The following is a 10,992-nucleotide window of genomic DNA, read 5'->3' as shown; positions in this document are numbered from 1 at the left end:
CATTCGCCACCGCAGACAGACAGGGCATCTGTACCAAAGACTGACAAGTGGATGCAGCTGGTGGCCTATGGCCCGAAGCATCCACATTATCACAGACGAGGGCTGTTAATGTTGGGCTGAAAGGAGCCCCTTTTGAGATACAAAATAGCATTCTGATTAGAAAGCCAGGAAATACACATCTGAAGTGCCGGAAATTGTCACAATGCAGAACCACGGCACATTTGGCACAGTCTCAAGCTGGGTATAGAGGAGTAAGATCTTAATGATGGGATGTGCCACTATCAAATGCATTTAGATTTCCCATATAGTTCTCATATGCAGTTTAAGATTCTTCAGGTCACGGGACGGGTCAAGGTTCCCTTTATATGATTATGTGACCAAAAAAAAAGCCTGCTGTAATGTGGGTTTGCACAAATGAACATGTTTGTTGTTAAACTGTTTCCAAGATCAAATGTTTACTCTTCTAGGGAAGTAGGAACCCTCTTGGCAGCTTGGCTATGCCAGCACATTATCTTTCCATGTTTTGTCAGAATTTTGGCATGATTTCTTTTTTCTGTTTAACAAACTAAAATTGGAAGAAATGCTAAACAATTAAATGAAAGCAGTAGCAAAAAGATCTACCCCAACAACTGCATTGTCACACTATTTGACAAAGTAAATCAACTGCTCGGAAGACCAAAAAAAAAAAAAAAAAAAAGTTATGTTTGGATCTTGCTTAGGCATGTTAAATGAGATTGCTGTCTGGAAAAGAGAAACAAAGATCACCAGAACAAAAACATAAACTGAGAATTTAGTTATGCTGAAAACATTCTGTACTAGGTACAAAACTGTCTACCATAGAAATGTGTCAAAATAATTAACATTTGCAAAAACTGAGAATAACTTTGATGCCCTCACTGGTGAAGTTTCAGCATGGGGGATCCATCTTCAAAAGGAAGATGCTAGCAGCTGTGTATCATTAACTCATTATGTTCTGATTGGTCAGGGCAGGTCACTTGCAACTTTTGTAAATGTTTACAAACAGAGGTAGTAGCAGTAGAGCTGCTCAGTCAACGTGATGGCTGTCTGGTGTTTCAGGGTGGTCAGCTCTTTGTGATGTTTTGACTGCTCTGCGAAGTAGCTGTAGTAGAGATGCTTACAAGTGTGAGCTAGAGTCCAAATCAAGTCTCTTGTGTTTGGAATGAGTTTAATCACCTGCTATGTTCAATACTCATCAATAACGAAATCTGTAACTGACCTGTTTTGCATCTACAACTAATCACAGCTTATAAACAACTGTAAGTCAACACACCCCCCAGACACTCAAACTAGTAACGTTAACTAAATAACTTACATGAATGTTACATGAACAATAAACCTGTAACCTGTTTGCAGCAAACGTTAATTAACCTGATGGCAGCCATTGGGACGTCAATGATTACGTTAATCGACTACCACACGTTGGCAAGTAAACAAACGTTCATTCATCTTTTCATAATGAACGACAGTTGGAGTTAACGTCCGGTAGGCTGTAGCTAAAGCCAAAAGCAAGCTGACATTAGATGGCCAATGCTGAGCTAAACTTTTACTAACCTCAGGTTACTGGCCTATTTTGCGATCGGAGCTTTTGTTAGGGTCTTGTTGTATAAAGTTTTAAAGCCAAAATTTTATGATGACTGGAACAGCAGCTGCCGGTGTTTGCTGTCCTCACTCGTGTGGCCGCACGCAGCAGAGACAGCGTATATGTTACGCAGCGAGGTTATAGGTAACGCAGGGAGGGGAACAGCAAGCTCATCAGACGTTTCCTAAAAATAAACATTGTTTACGAGTCCCGCACCTCGAGTCCGAGTCAAGTCTGAAGTCTTTTGAGGAAGAGTCTCAAATGAAGCAAGGTAAGGTATCACTATTGTCAACGTTTAAAGATTGTTTAATTGTAATGGAGACCAGGGGTTCCATTACCTGAAATAGTTAAGTGTGTCTAGGTGGGGATTATTGATACAGCAGGAAGCCATGCACATTCTTATTTTGTTTGTTTATTTAAGAAATATTTGATGACCGTCTTTGCTGTGAGTAGTTTCAGAGGAGGTAGAGGAGGAGGAAGCACGGGGGTTTGGTCATCCTGCCTGTGTGAAAAGAAACCTCAATCGGTAATAATCAAGGTTCACAATATAGTAGTGAGTGATTCTACTCTATTCCAGTTAGTTATCAAATTAGCACAAACAGATAAAGCAAACATTGATAGTGATCACCACTTCCTGGTTGTCTCTTCAGCAGGGGTCGGAGGCAAAGGTGTGTGATAGGCCCAAGCACCTGCATAAGATCTGCAGGAGCAAACCATGATGCTGAGGGTGGGGGGAGTAAAGACATCAACAATGCTGATTTATGTGATTATTTTGAGTGTATGCGTTATTGATTTCTATGGTAAATATTATATTATTAGAAATATTAATATTATTCTAAATGATTGTTGTCCCACCTAAGTAGTTTTGTCCACTTAATTACCTGCAGTAGGGAGTGTATATAAGGCCTTCAGTGTAAGTTTGTTGCTGGTTGGTGTTGGTGTCTCATCGTGTCTGTATGGAAGACAACAAATGCCCCATTTGTGCTTTGTGTTTAACCTATGTCTCTCTCTGGAGAAAACTTAAAGCCACTGCTAGGCAATCGAACATTAATGATAATCAAAACTAGACTTGCATTTCGTGAAGAGACCTTGCTTTTGAATAGTACTTCATTGATACTTAAAATCCTGTAACTTCTGCTCCTAGACATCACCTGGGCAGCTGGTCCTCCCAGTACTCCTTCTGGTGAGGAAACCTAGGAGACCTAGTACTCGCCAAGTGGTTGCAAGTAAACACCCTGAACCACTTGGCCCTAGCACAATGAGTATATCTGACCTTCTCCTTCCACAGTTCGAGGCAGGTGAATTGTTCCATGTAGAAAAGACCTATGAGCAAGGCAACATCAAATGATACAGGGTCACCTCCTGATGTCAAAGTTGTTGGACAGGATTTTACCAGCAATCTTCAGCCATTAACCCTAGACAGAAGTTGGGTTGACTATCCTTTTGACTACATGTTCCTTACTGGCCAGTATCCTCCTGGCACAGTATCTCATGCTGTTATTAGCTTGGAGCAAGGAAGGGACCAGTAGCAAGACATACTACATAAGTGATTCCTTTCCTGACAACGCCAGCACTCAGAATGTTTTGTCCCTCCCTACTGATTTTTGAAGCCCCTTAGCTTGTCAAACAGCCCAGCCAACCTGGACAGCAAAGTATTGACGGCACCAGCTATGGTCAGAGTGGTGCAATGTTTCAACAAAACCAGCTCTGCGGAGAAGCTGGTGTACAAGGGTCTTACTTCCAGCCAGGATGGTTTCAACAACAGCAGGGCATCTGCACATGGATATGGCCAGAGCAAGGTACGGTCTGTTACTTGGCAGCAACTTGAATATTGTCAAAGCTTGAGATTAACTTGATTTTGTTGTCTTTCAGGATGGATACTGAGTGAATCCCTGCAGACCTTATTCTAATTCAATAAATATCCTAAACTCTTTGTTCTAGTTTTAGTGTTTTTGTGTGATTTTTAAATTCAGTACATCACGACAAGTGAATATTGGTCCAACTGACAGTATAACCACACTACATACAAGTAGCAGCAAACCTGATTTGCTTGCCCTAGGTCATGGCAGGATAGTGTCTGAAATCTATAACATTGCATTAATTTCAAATAAGACATTTTCTGAACTACTGGCTACTGTAGCTATCTTGGTGGCACTGGCTGACCCTAACTGCACCTGACCTTCACTATAATGGGGCTGAACAGCTCACTTTGTAGGTGATCAAACAAGGTTGCGCTTCAGTACTTTTTTTTTGACAGACTTGACACTGCTTATTCAGCTCACAGAATATAATTTCATCACAGATTTGTTGTTCGCAATGTAACACCATAATTAGAGAGAAAATAGTGCGCTTCGATAGTGAGTTTACTTTGTCCGTTTGGATTTTATTGTCTCAAATGCAGGTGGCGTACCTGTCAATATGACTGCAGCTTCTAGCACACCTGTAGCGATGACAACACTGACACAGAAACACTACTTTCAGGACTGGTTCCAGAGACCCTGAAATGTCATGCCTTCCCATTGGCTGTATGTACCGTGCTGGATTTGTGGTGCATTCAAGCACAAATTATATTTGTTTCATGAACATGCTTTGGAAACAGTGTAAAACAGCTATATTTATTAAAAATCTGAGCAGGAATGCCATTCCTCCCGACTTTTACTCCCAGAACCGTGTATCAGTGCGTTCCCCCCATTTCCATTTTCCACCACTGGTTGCCATGCAGTATGTTGCCTAATTTCAAAATAGCAGATTGACTGATGAAACAAGTGTACTGCATTCCATTAGAGTGCCAGCTCCAGTGCTCTGGTATTGTGCATTCTGGCACACAATAGCAGAAAATTAATATAATTATACCTGTGTTTTTTCTGTTATGACAATATCTCCACTGAGGTCTACAGTTCAATTGTATGTAACTCAGAACCTGTAACTTGGAAGTGCATTAACTTACATACAGTAGGTGTTTCAAACAATGGTCATATGAAATCAACTTAAACTTAGTTCTTTCATGCTCTTACCCCTGTGATACATTGCTGATCTGTAATGGTGAAATTACAGAATCACGATGTAGGAGAATTGCACACCAGATTTTCAAATCCAACTACCTCAGCTCCGGCATAAGAAAGACGTATGCCACTTATCCATCTTCTGATGCAATTTATACATTAAATAAAAGCCATATGTCACACGTCGTGGTGAGAGGGCTTTCGCCACACTGAGTAAAGGGGCATTTATAAACAAAACCCAGTGTCTTGGGTAGTGATGATCTATAGTTTGGTTTGAGCTGTGCCTCAAACAAGGGTGAATGAATACTCAATCAGTTACAGTGACATTGCCTGATGTCATTAATGGACAGTGGGCATCCTAATTCATAAAACAAATCACCTCAGAAAGGCTCTCCATTGATCTTTAATTAGAAGCAGCTGTTAATCACCTTTATGACTCTCCTCAGTGGCACTATAATGGTTTCTTCAGTGAAGCCACAGCAGTCTGTTCCAGCTAAAGAGCAGCAGTGTCAGCAGTGTGCTTACTGTCTGTGTTTATGTAGAGCACACCATACTGTTAATAAATCTGCTCAGGTTTTCAGAACATTTTATAATCATGATTTTTATTCAGTTTATATCTGAGAGAACAAGAGACTTATAGGGTCTTCATCTCTAACTCTGCCGTGGTAACAACCAAAAATCCTCTTTTTCTAATGGTCTTTTCAGGCATAGGGACAAACAATGACCCACAGGAGAGAAACGGCAATTACCTCTAGTAAGGTGCCCACTTCACACACCTGTCACAACACAGATGAACCCATCATGAAAGGCCATTTGAGAGGGACAAAAACGAGGGCGTTTTCCCTCGGTGACCCTTCAGCTTTTATAGTCTCCCCTCTATTTCAGCTCAACTATTAAGACATAAAGGGGTCAGTTCCGAGACAGCTCCATCCTTTATCCCTCCCTCACACACTCATCTCTGACATCAGCCCCCTCTTATCGGCTGCCACTGAGCAACGACATCTAGATTATAATGGTAGCCTGGTTTTAATTCTGATAAAAGGGCTGCTTCCAGGATTTTGGATTTTGTAAATCATTATTATTTTAATGATCAACTCTAAGTCCTTATTGGTAACTGTCTTCAGTATAAACTTACACAATTTTACCAGAATCATATAAACAGCAGATCAGTTTGAGATATTACATACAATACACAGTACAAATCATTTAATCGTTTGAGTGATTTGAAGCAGTGCTCCAAAACATATTGCATGAACCACAGCAAAAAAATGAATATACATATTGCCATATGTTACAATTTGGCATCTGGCGTCCTGCTGCGCAAGTTGATGTGAAGGTGGAATATGGTTTGACTTAGCCATGTGGCGAATATAGGCCTAAACAAACATGTATTTCAGATGTCTGGCTGTAAAACCAGATAAAAACCAGCGGCCATATGAGAAAATAATTTGCTTGTAAAATTCATAGATCTTCACACTCAAGTGTTATTTCTTCAAGTGTTTTATGTATCCCTCTTAAGATGATGAAACAGAAATAAAATCCCATGGGGAAAAGATCCAAGTTTTATTTACAGTCGTTCACATCAGTGTGATTTCTTTTGATGAGATTTGGTCATTCATTGTCAAATTTACTTATTTATCTTTCTAACCTCACACACTCAATTTGAAGTGCACAAAGAACTGTAAATCCTTTATTCTCAGCAGATATTCCTCACATTTGAATACCTTTGTGGTATGAAAACCATATCATTAAGTGCACCACAGAAAGAGAGGAGGCATCAGATTCCATTACCATGTACAACCGCTTAACTCTTGACTTTTTTTTTCCTCCAGAATACGCAGGATGTGTACAGACCAGTGTTAAAATCTAACCCCAGCCATTGCAAACGGCCCAATTGCCTTGTGATTAACGCACAATAAAAGAATGTGATGGCTTAAAGAAGCAACAGGAAAAGCTGCCCAGTGAAAGATGGGTGTATGGTGCACTCTATAATTAAGCCAGTCTGCACTTGATGAAAGTAGATCACACTGGCGGGCCACGGCTTCACAGCCAGTTTGTTTTTACGACATAATTACAGTCCAAATCAAATGAGAAGATTTAATATTGCACCACGACAAGCATGTGCCCAATGCCAACGATGACACTGACCCCCCTGAGGCAAGGTGTGCATGTGTGTGAGTGTGTGGGGGGCAGGTCGGGCGTCAGGAAGCCGACAGCAGAGAAGCTTCCCCACCGCGGTAGCTATCTACCTGTGTCTGGGCCCTCCTGGGAGGTCTGACACCAATGGAATTACACTGACAGTGGGACAGAGCGTAGGAAAGAGAGGAAAGAGTTTGTCTCTGGAATAAAAGTGAGTGAAGGTGAAGACACGAGGGAGGGAGAAGGAGCTGTGAGGAGAGAAAGTTTATTTGGAAGGAATCAATCCAGTTGAAGCAGGCAAGGGAGAGGAAACAGCGAACAAAGAACTGAGAAATGAAAGTAGATACGAAGTGAGGTTGTGACAGTCAGAGCAAGCGATGAAGAGACTGGAAGAAAAGAGAAGGAGCAGACTTAAATATGCAGACAGTGAGGGTGTGGCTGGAGCACAAAGATAAATAAATGTTTTGCTTGACTGTCTCCATGGCAAGGTGATGGCCAGTGTTTAGGAGGGCATGTGCTGTCACGCCCCACTGAGTTGTTTTAGTGATAAGAAAAAGGATCAGTTGAAGGCAAATCAGTGTTAAAGTGGATCACATCAGGTGTCTTCATGTCTGTTCACTCTTCTACACTATTGTTTGCAATGCACAAGAGTTTTAAAAAAGTAAAGAAAGCCATAATGTTTTATTGTCCAACACTGGATTGTAGCTTTCTGGCAGTCAAGGAATTGTCTGAATATGAGGGAGGCAATTATAAAAACCCTAAGTTGTCATTTCTGTTTTGAGATGAGTGCCGTTTTGATGCTTGACGACATGGTTGCATCGTAAATGACCAAAACCTCCCACTGAGTGGCTTTAGTGTTTTTCCTCCCTCTGAAAAAGTCTGCATTTCCTGTCCTTTAGTTACACGCTCGACATGACCACAAAGCCTTTGTTCCTCTGGGTCAGATTCTCCCAGAAGAGAGAATCTTCCCAAGCCGCAGCTGTTGAGTGACCACGCTCGACCACACTGCTCTCTGTCTCCTGACCACCCTTCTAAATTGCTCTCCCTGCTCTTTCTCCATCCATCCATTCCTCCCTCCCTTTTCCCCCTATTTTCCCAAGAGCAGCCAGCTGGGCTGGATTTACTCTGGTCTCTGTGTTGCAGGGCGAAGCCCAGTCTGCTTGCTGGGCGGGCAGCGTCATTTGACTGGGTACTGGTCAGGGCCGGTAGATTAGTAACTGGATATCTACAGAGAGGCCAGTGGGCCTGAGTCCTGTGATCCAGTGGAAAGTAAGGTCTTTGCGGTGGCCTTGTGGTTCTGCGTCGCCCAGGACGTGAACCGCAATCCCTGCTGACACCCTGTTCCCTGAGGACGTGGTTTTACTCCAAACCATGATTTCCCATCTCCTGCTCCGCGACTCTCTGTCTGTGACTATAGGGCCTCTGCCCAGTGCTTTCTGGTGAAGAGGATACGGCACCTCCTCACCACTGGCGCTGGAGGCCACTTTTCTCCCAGGGAGCTGGGCACACAGGAGGGGGCCTTCTCCTAAACAAGCTTAAAAGAGAGTTTTTTAACCTCATGTCACATTTGAACTACAGAAGATGGGGCTGGTGGCAGAGAAGTGGCCGGAATGGGTCTGTGAGCACACATTTGTGTGGCTTCTGATTATATGGAGAGTAGCCCTTTAAAAAAATACACAGCTCAGTATGGGGATATGGTTCAAAATAAGCTGGATAATAAGATGCTTGAGGTTGTAATATGATTTGCAATTTTCAAGACAAATACACAACTTTGTTCTCAGTTTGCTTAAAAAATAATAATAATAAGTTTAATGCCATACAAATTGCGTCCTTCATGTGTTTAAAATAGATATATGAAAAGTGGGAAATCAACTAACAAGATCATTTGGCTTTATGAGCTTTAATCTTTCTTCTTCTCTTTTTTTTTTTTTTTTTTTTTTTTTTTTTACCTTTTTTGAATCATTAAAAACATCTGCAGCCACTAACCATTTGCAGAAAGTCATGCTATTCCAATTGTTATGTCAGAAGTTAGGCCATTGCTAGGATAAGAGCTGTGGGAATGTGACATCTTCTCAACATGCACATTTCTGCTGACCAAAAGACCAGACTCACCAACATGGCACCCAGATGTCAGCCTTCAGGCACAAACACACACAGAGTTGGGAAAGTCACAATAAGAGACCCCCTGCAAACACCAAATCCTCCAAACATCATCTGTGTGAGCAATTTGTAGCTGCTTGGTGGATTATTTTCAGAATATTTTGACGTACTAATTCTATTTTTACATTGAATCATGCAAATTGTTGAGACATGAGACACTTCGTGGGTATTTGTGTTTGGTAAGAGCTGGCAAGCATCAAACAGTTACTCCTGATTTGACTTTCTCACACTTACCCGCCCTGCGCAAGCTTTCTTCCCTTTCTTCACCCCTCTATCTCTGCTCTATTGTCGTGTCTCTTCTCATGCTTTCTCTTTGAGCTAGCACGCGCGCACACACACACACACACACACACACACACACACTATTTCTGTTAATGTTATCCAATGGCCTGAAGGCTCAAGCAAGGACAGGCTTGACTGCTGTTGGCCCGATATCAAGAAATACCTGATGGGTCCCCATACTCATGCCAGGACTCATTTTTGAAGCATGAGACTGTCAACAGCTACCTTCAGAAATCAAACCTATGAGTCACAAACTCATGTGTATTGTTTTCAAAGAACAAGAGACTTGTACTTGCAGTCATCTCTGAAGTTCAATTTTGGAAGGTGCTTTTGTTAATCAGTGTACTGGTATAGTAGCACAATATGACATATTATTTGTTCTGATTCTGAGCAAGATTCAGTACCTACCGTCTATCTGTGTCTTGTCTTGCCCAAAGAACATGTGGCCAAATAGCTGCAAGCTGGCAAGATTCCTCACTGACAACATGATAGGTATTTCTTGAATTTCAACCATAAAAACATCAACTCAGAGACCTTTACATCACACTGGTGCTATCCAACATCTTCTGCAGTTTACATTCCCTCTAATGACTGACACGTACTTAGGGCAGTTTTATTTATATGTTTTATTACACTGGACTCATGTTATCTGGCTTACATTTGAGTGTTAAAAAATGTGACTTTGCAGCTGCTGATTAAAATGATAAATGGACTGTTCTAAACACTCACAGCACTTTAAACTACATGTCACATACACCCCATTCATACACGGATGGCAAGCCTTTAGGAGCAATTTGGGGTTGCCCAAGGACACTTCAACATACAGATTCGAGGGCCGACCTTCCGATCAGTGGGCGACCCGCTCTATCTCCTGAGCCACAGTCAACCCAACTTTAAGGTTTTGAACAAAATTTAGAGGGATTTTTTCAACAAGCTCGAGGCTTTGAAAATGCACCTACTGTAGCTAAGAAAGCCACTCCATCTTAACACAAGACAGCATCTGTGTGAATGAAGGAGTTTAAAGTTATCACACAGTGTTAAAATTGATCCAGACCAAAGCAAGGAAGCAGGATAAACCCATTATTATCCATTTTGATTGTGAATGTGTCCAGCTATCTTGTGGTCCTCTCAGCTCTTCTCCATTGCAGAAATGCTAAAACATGTTTGTAGGAGATGAGTCCTTGTTTTAACATTTAACAGTATGCAATAGCCATTTTTGTTGATCAAACTCTAGAAGACTTCTTGTACATTATCCTGCTTCAAAGACTCTAAATGTGCCTATGTTAAAATGGTAGGTCTTTTCACAAGCTCTGCTCTTGCACACTAAATTCCACAATATACAAAATGAATAAATTTTTTAATGGCATATCTTTTTAAGTTTACACCCTGCGTGGATCAGACAGTCATGGCTGGCAGTTGGCAATAAAACAAGGTTCCACACCCTAAAGCCAACATCAGATTATTTCTGATGGTTTGTATGTAAAATCGTTGATAGCATATAATTGCATGATTCGCTTGTGTGGGATGTAAAGATACAGCAATTTCTGTTCAGTTTTTAAATTCATATGTCGGCTAAAGAAACGTTGTAGTTTTTGCTCAACCCTTTACAGAAAATGATTTTTTGTTTTTTTAAATCAGTTTACCCTTTGGGGTCATCTACGAGGAATAGGCTGGAATGGTGCTATAGCAACAATAGAGTTTTGTTTACACACTTTATTATGTACCTACAGTGTATAGCTGTTCCAATATCTGTGATGAAGTGCATTGGTAGAAGAAAAGGAACATGAAATGATCAAAATGAAAAGTTGC

General features: G+C 41.3%; 1 long non-coding RNA gene across 2 annotated transcripts; it reads left to right on the top strand.

The window, feature by feature from the left end:
* Positions 1 to 1,081: 1,081 nt before the first annotated feature.
* LOC123977968 lies at positions 1,082 to 3,533 on the top strand. Of its 2 annotated transcripts, XR_006826818.1 has the most exons (4): positions 1,082 to 1,871; positions 2,054 to 2,126; positions 2,251 to 3,399; positions 3,473 to 3,533. It is a non-coding gene; the product is annotated as an uncharacterized LOC123977968 (long non-coding RNA). The 2 variants fall into 2 exon arrangements; XR_006826817.1 differs by having other exon boundaries at positions 1,082 to 3,399.
* The last annotated feature ends 7,459 nt before the right edge of the window (positions 3,534 to 10,992 follow it).

The sequence above is a fragment of the Micropterus dolomieu genome, linkage group LG10 (assembly GCF_021292245.1).
Source record: "Micropterus dolomieu isolate WLL.071019.BEF.003 ecotype Adirondacks linkage group LG10, ASM2129224v1, whole genome shotgun sequence".
Classification (NCBI taxonomy): Eukaryota; Metazoa; Chordata; class Actinopteri; order Centrarchiformes; family Centrarchidae; genus Micropterus; species Micropterus dolomieu.
Note: the sequence above shows the minus strand (reverse complement) of the source record. Positions and strands in the feature narration are given on the sequence as shown.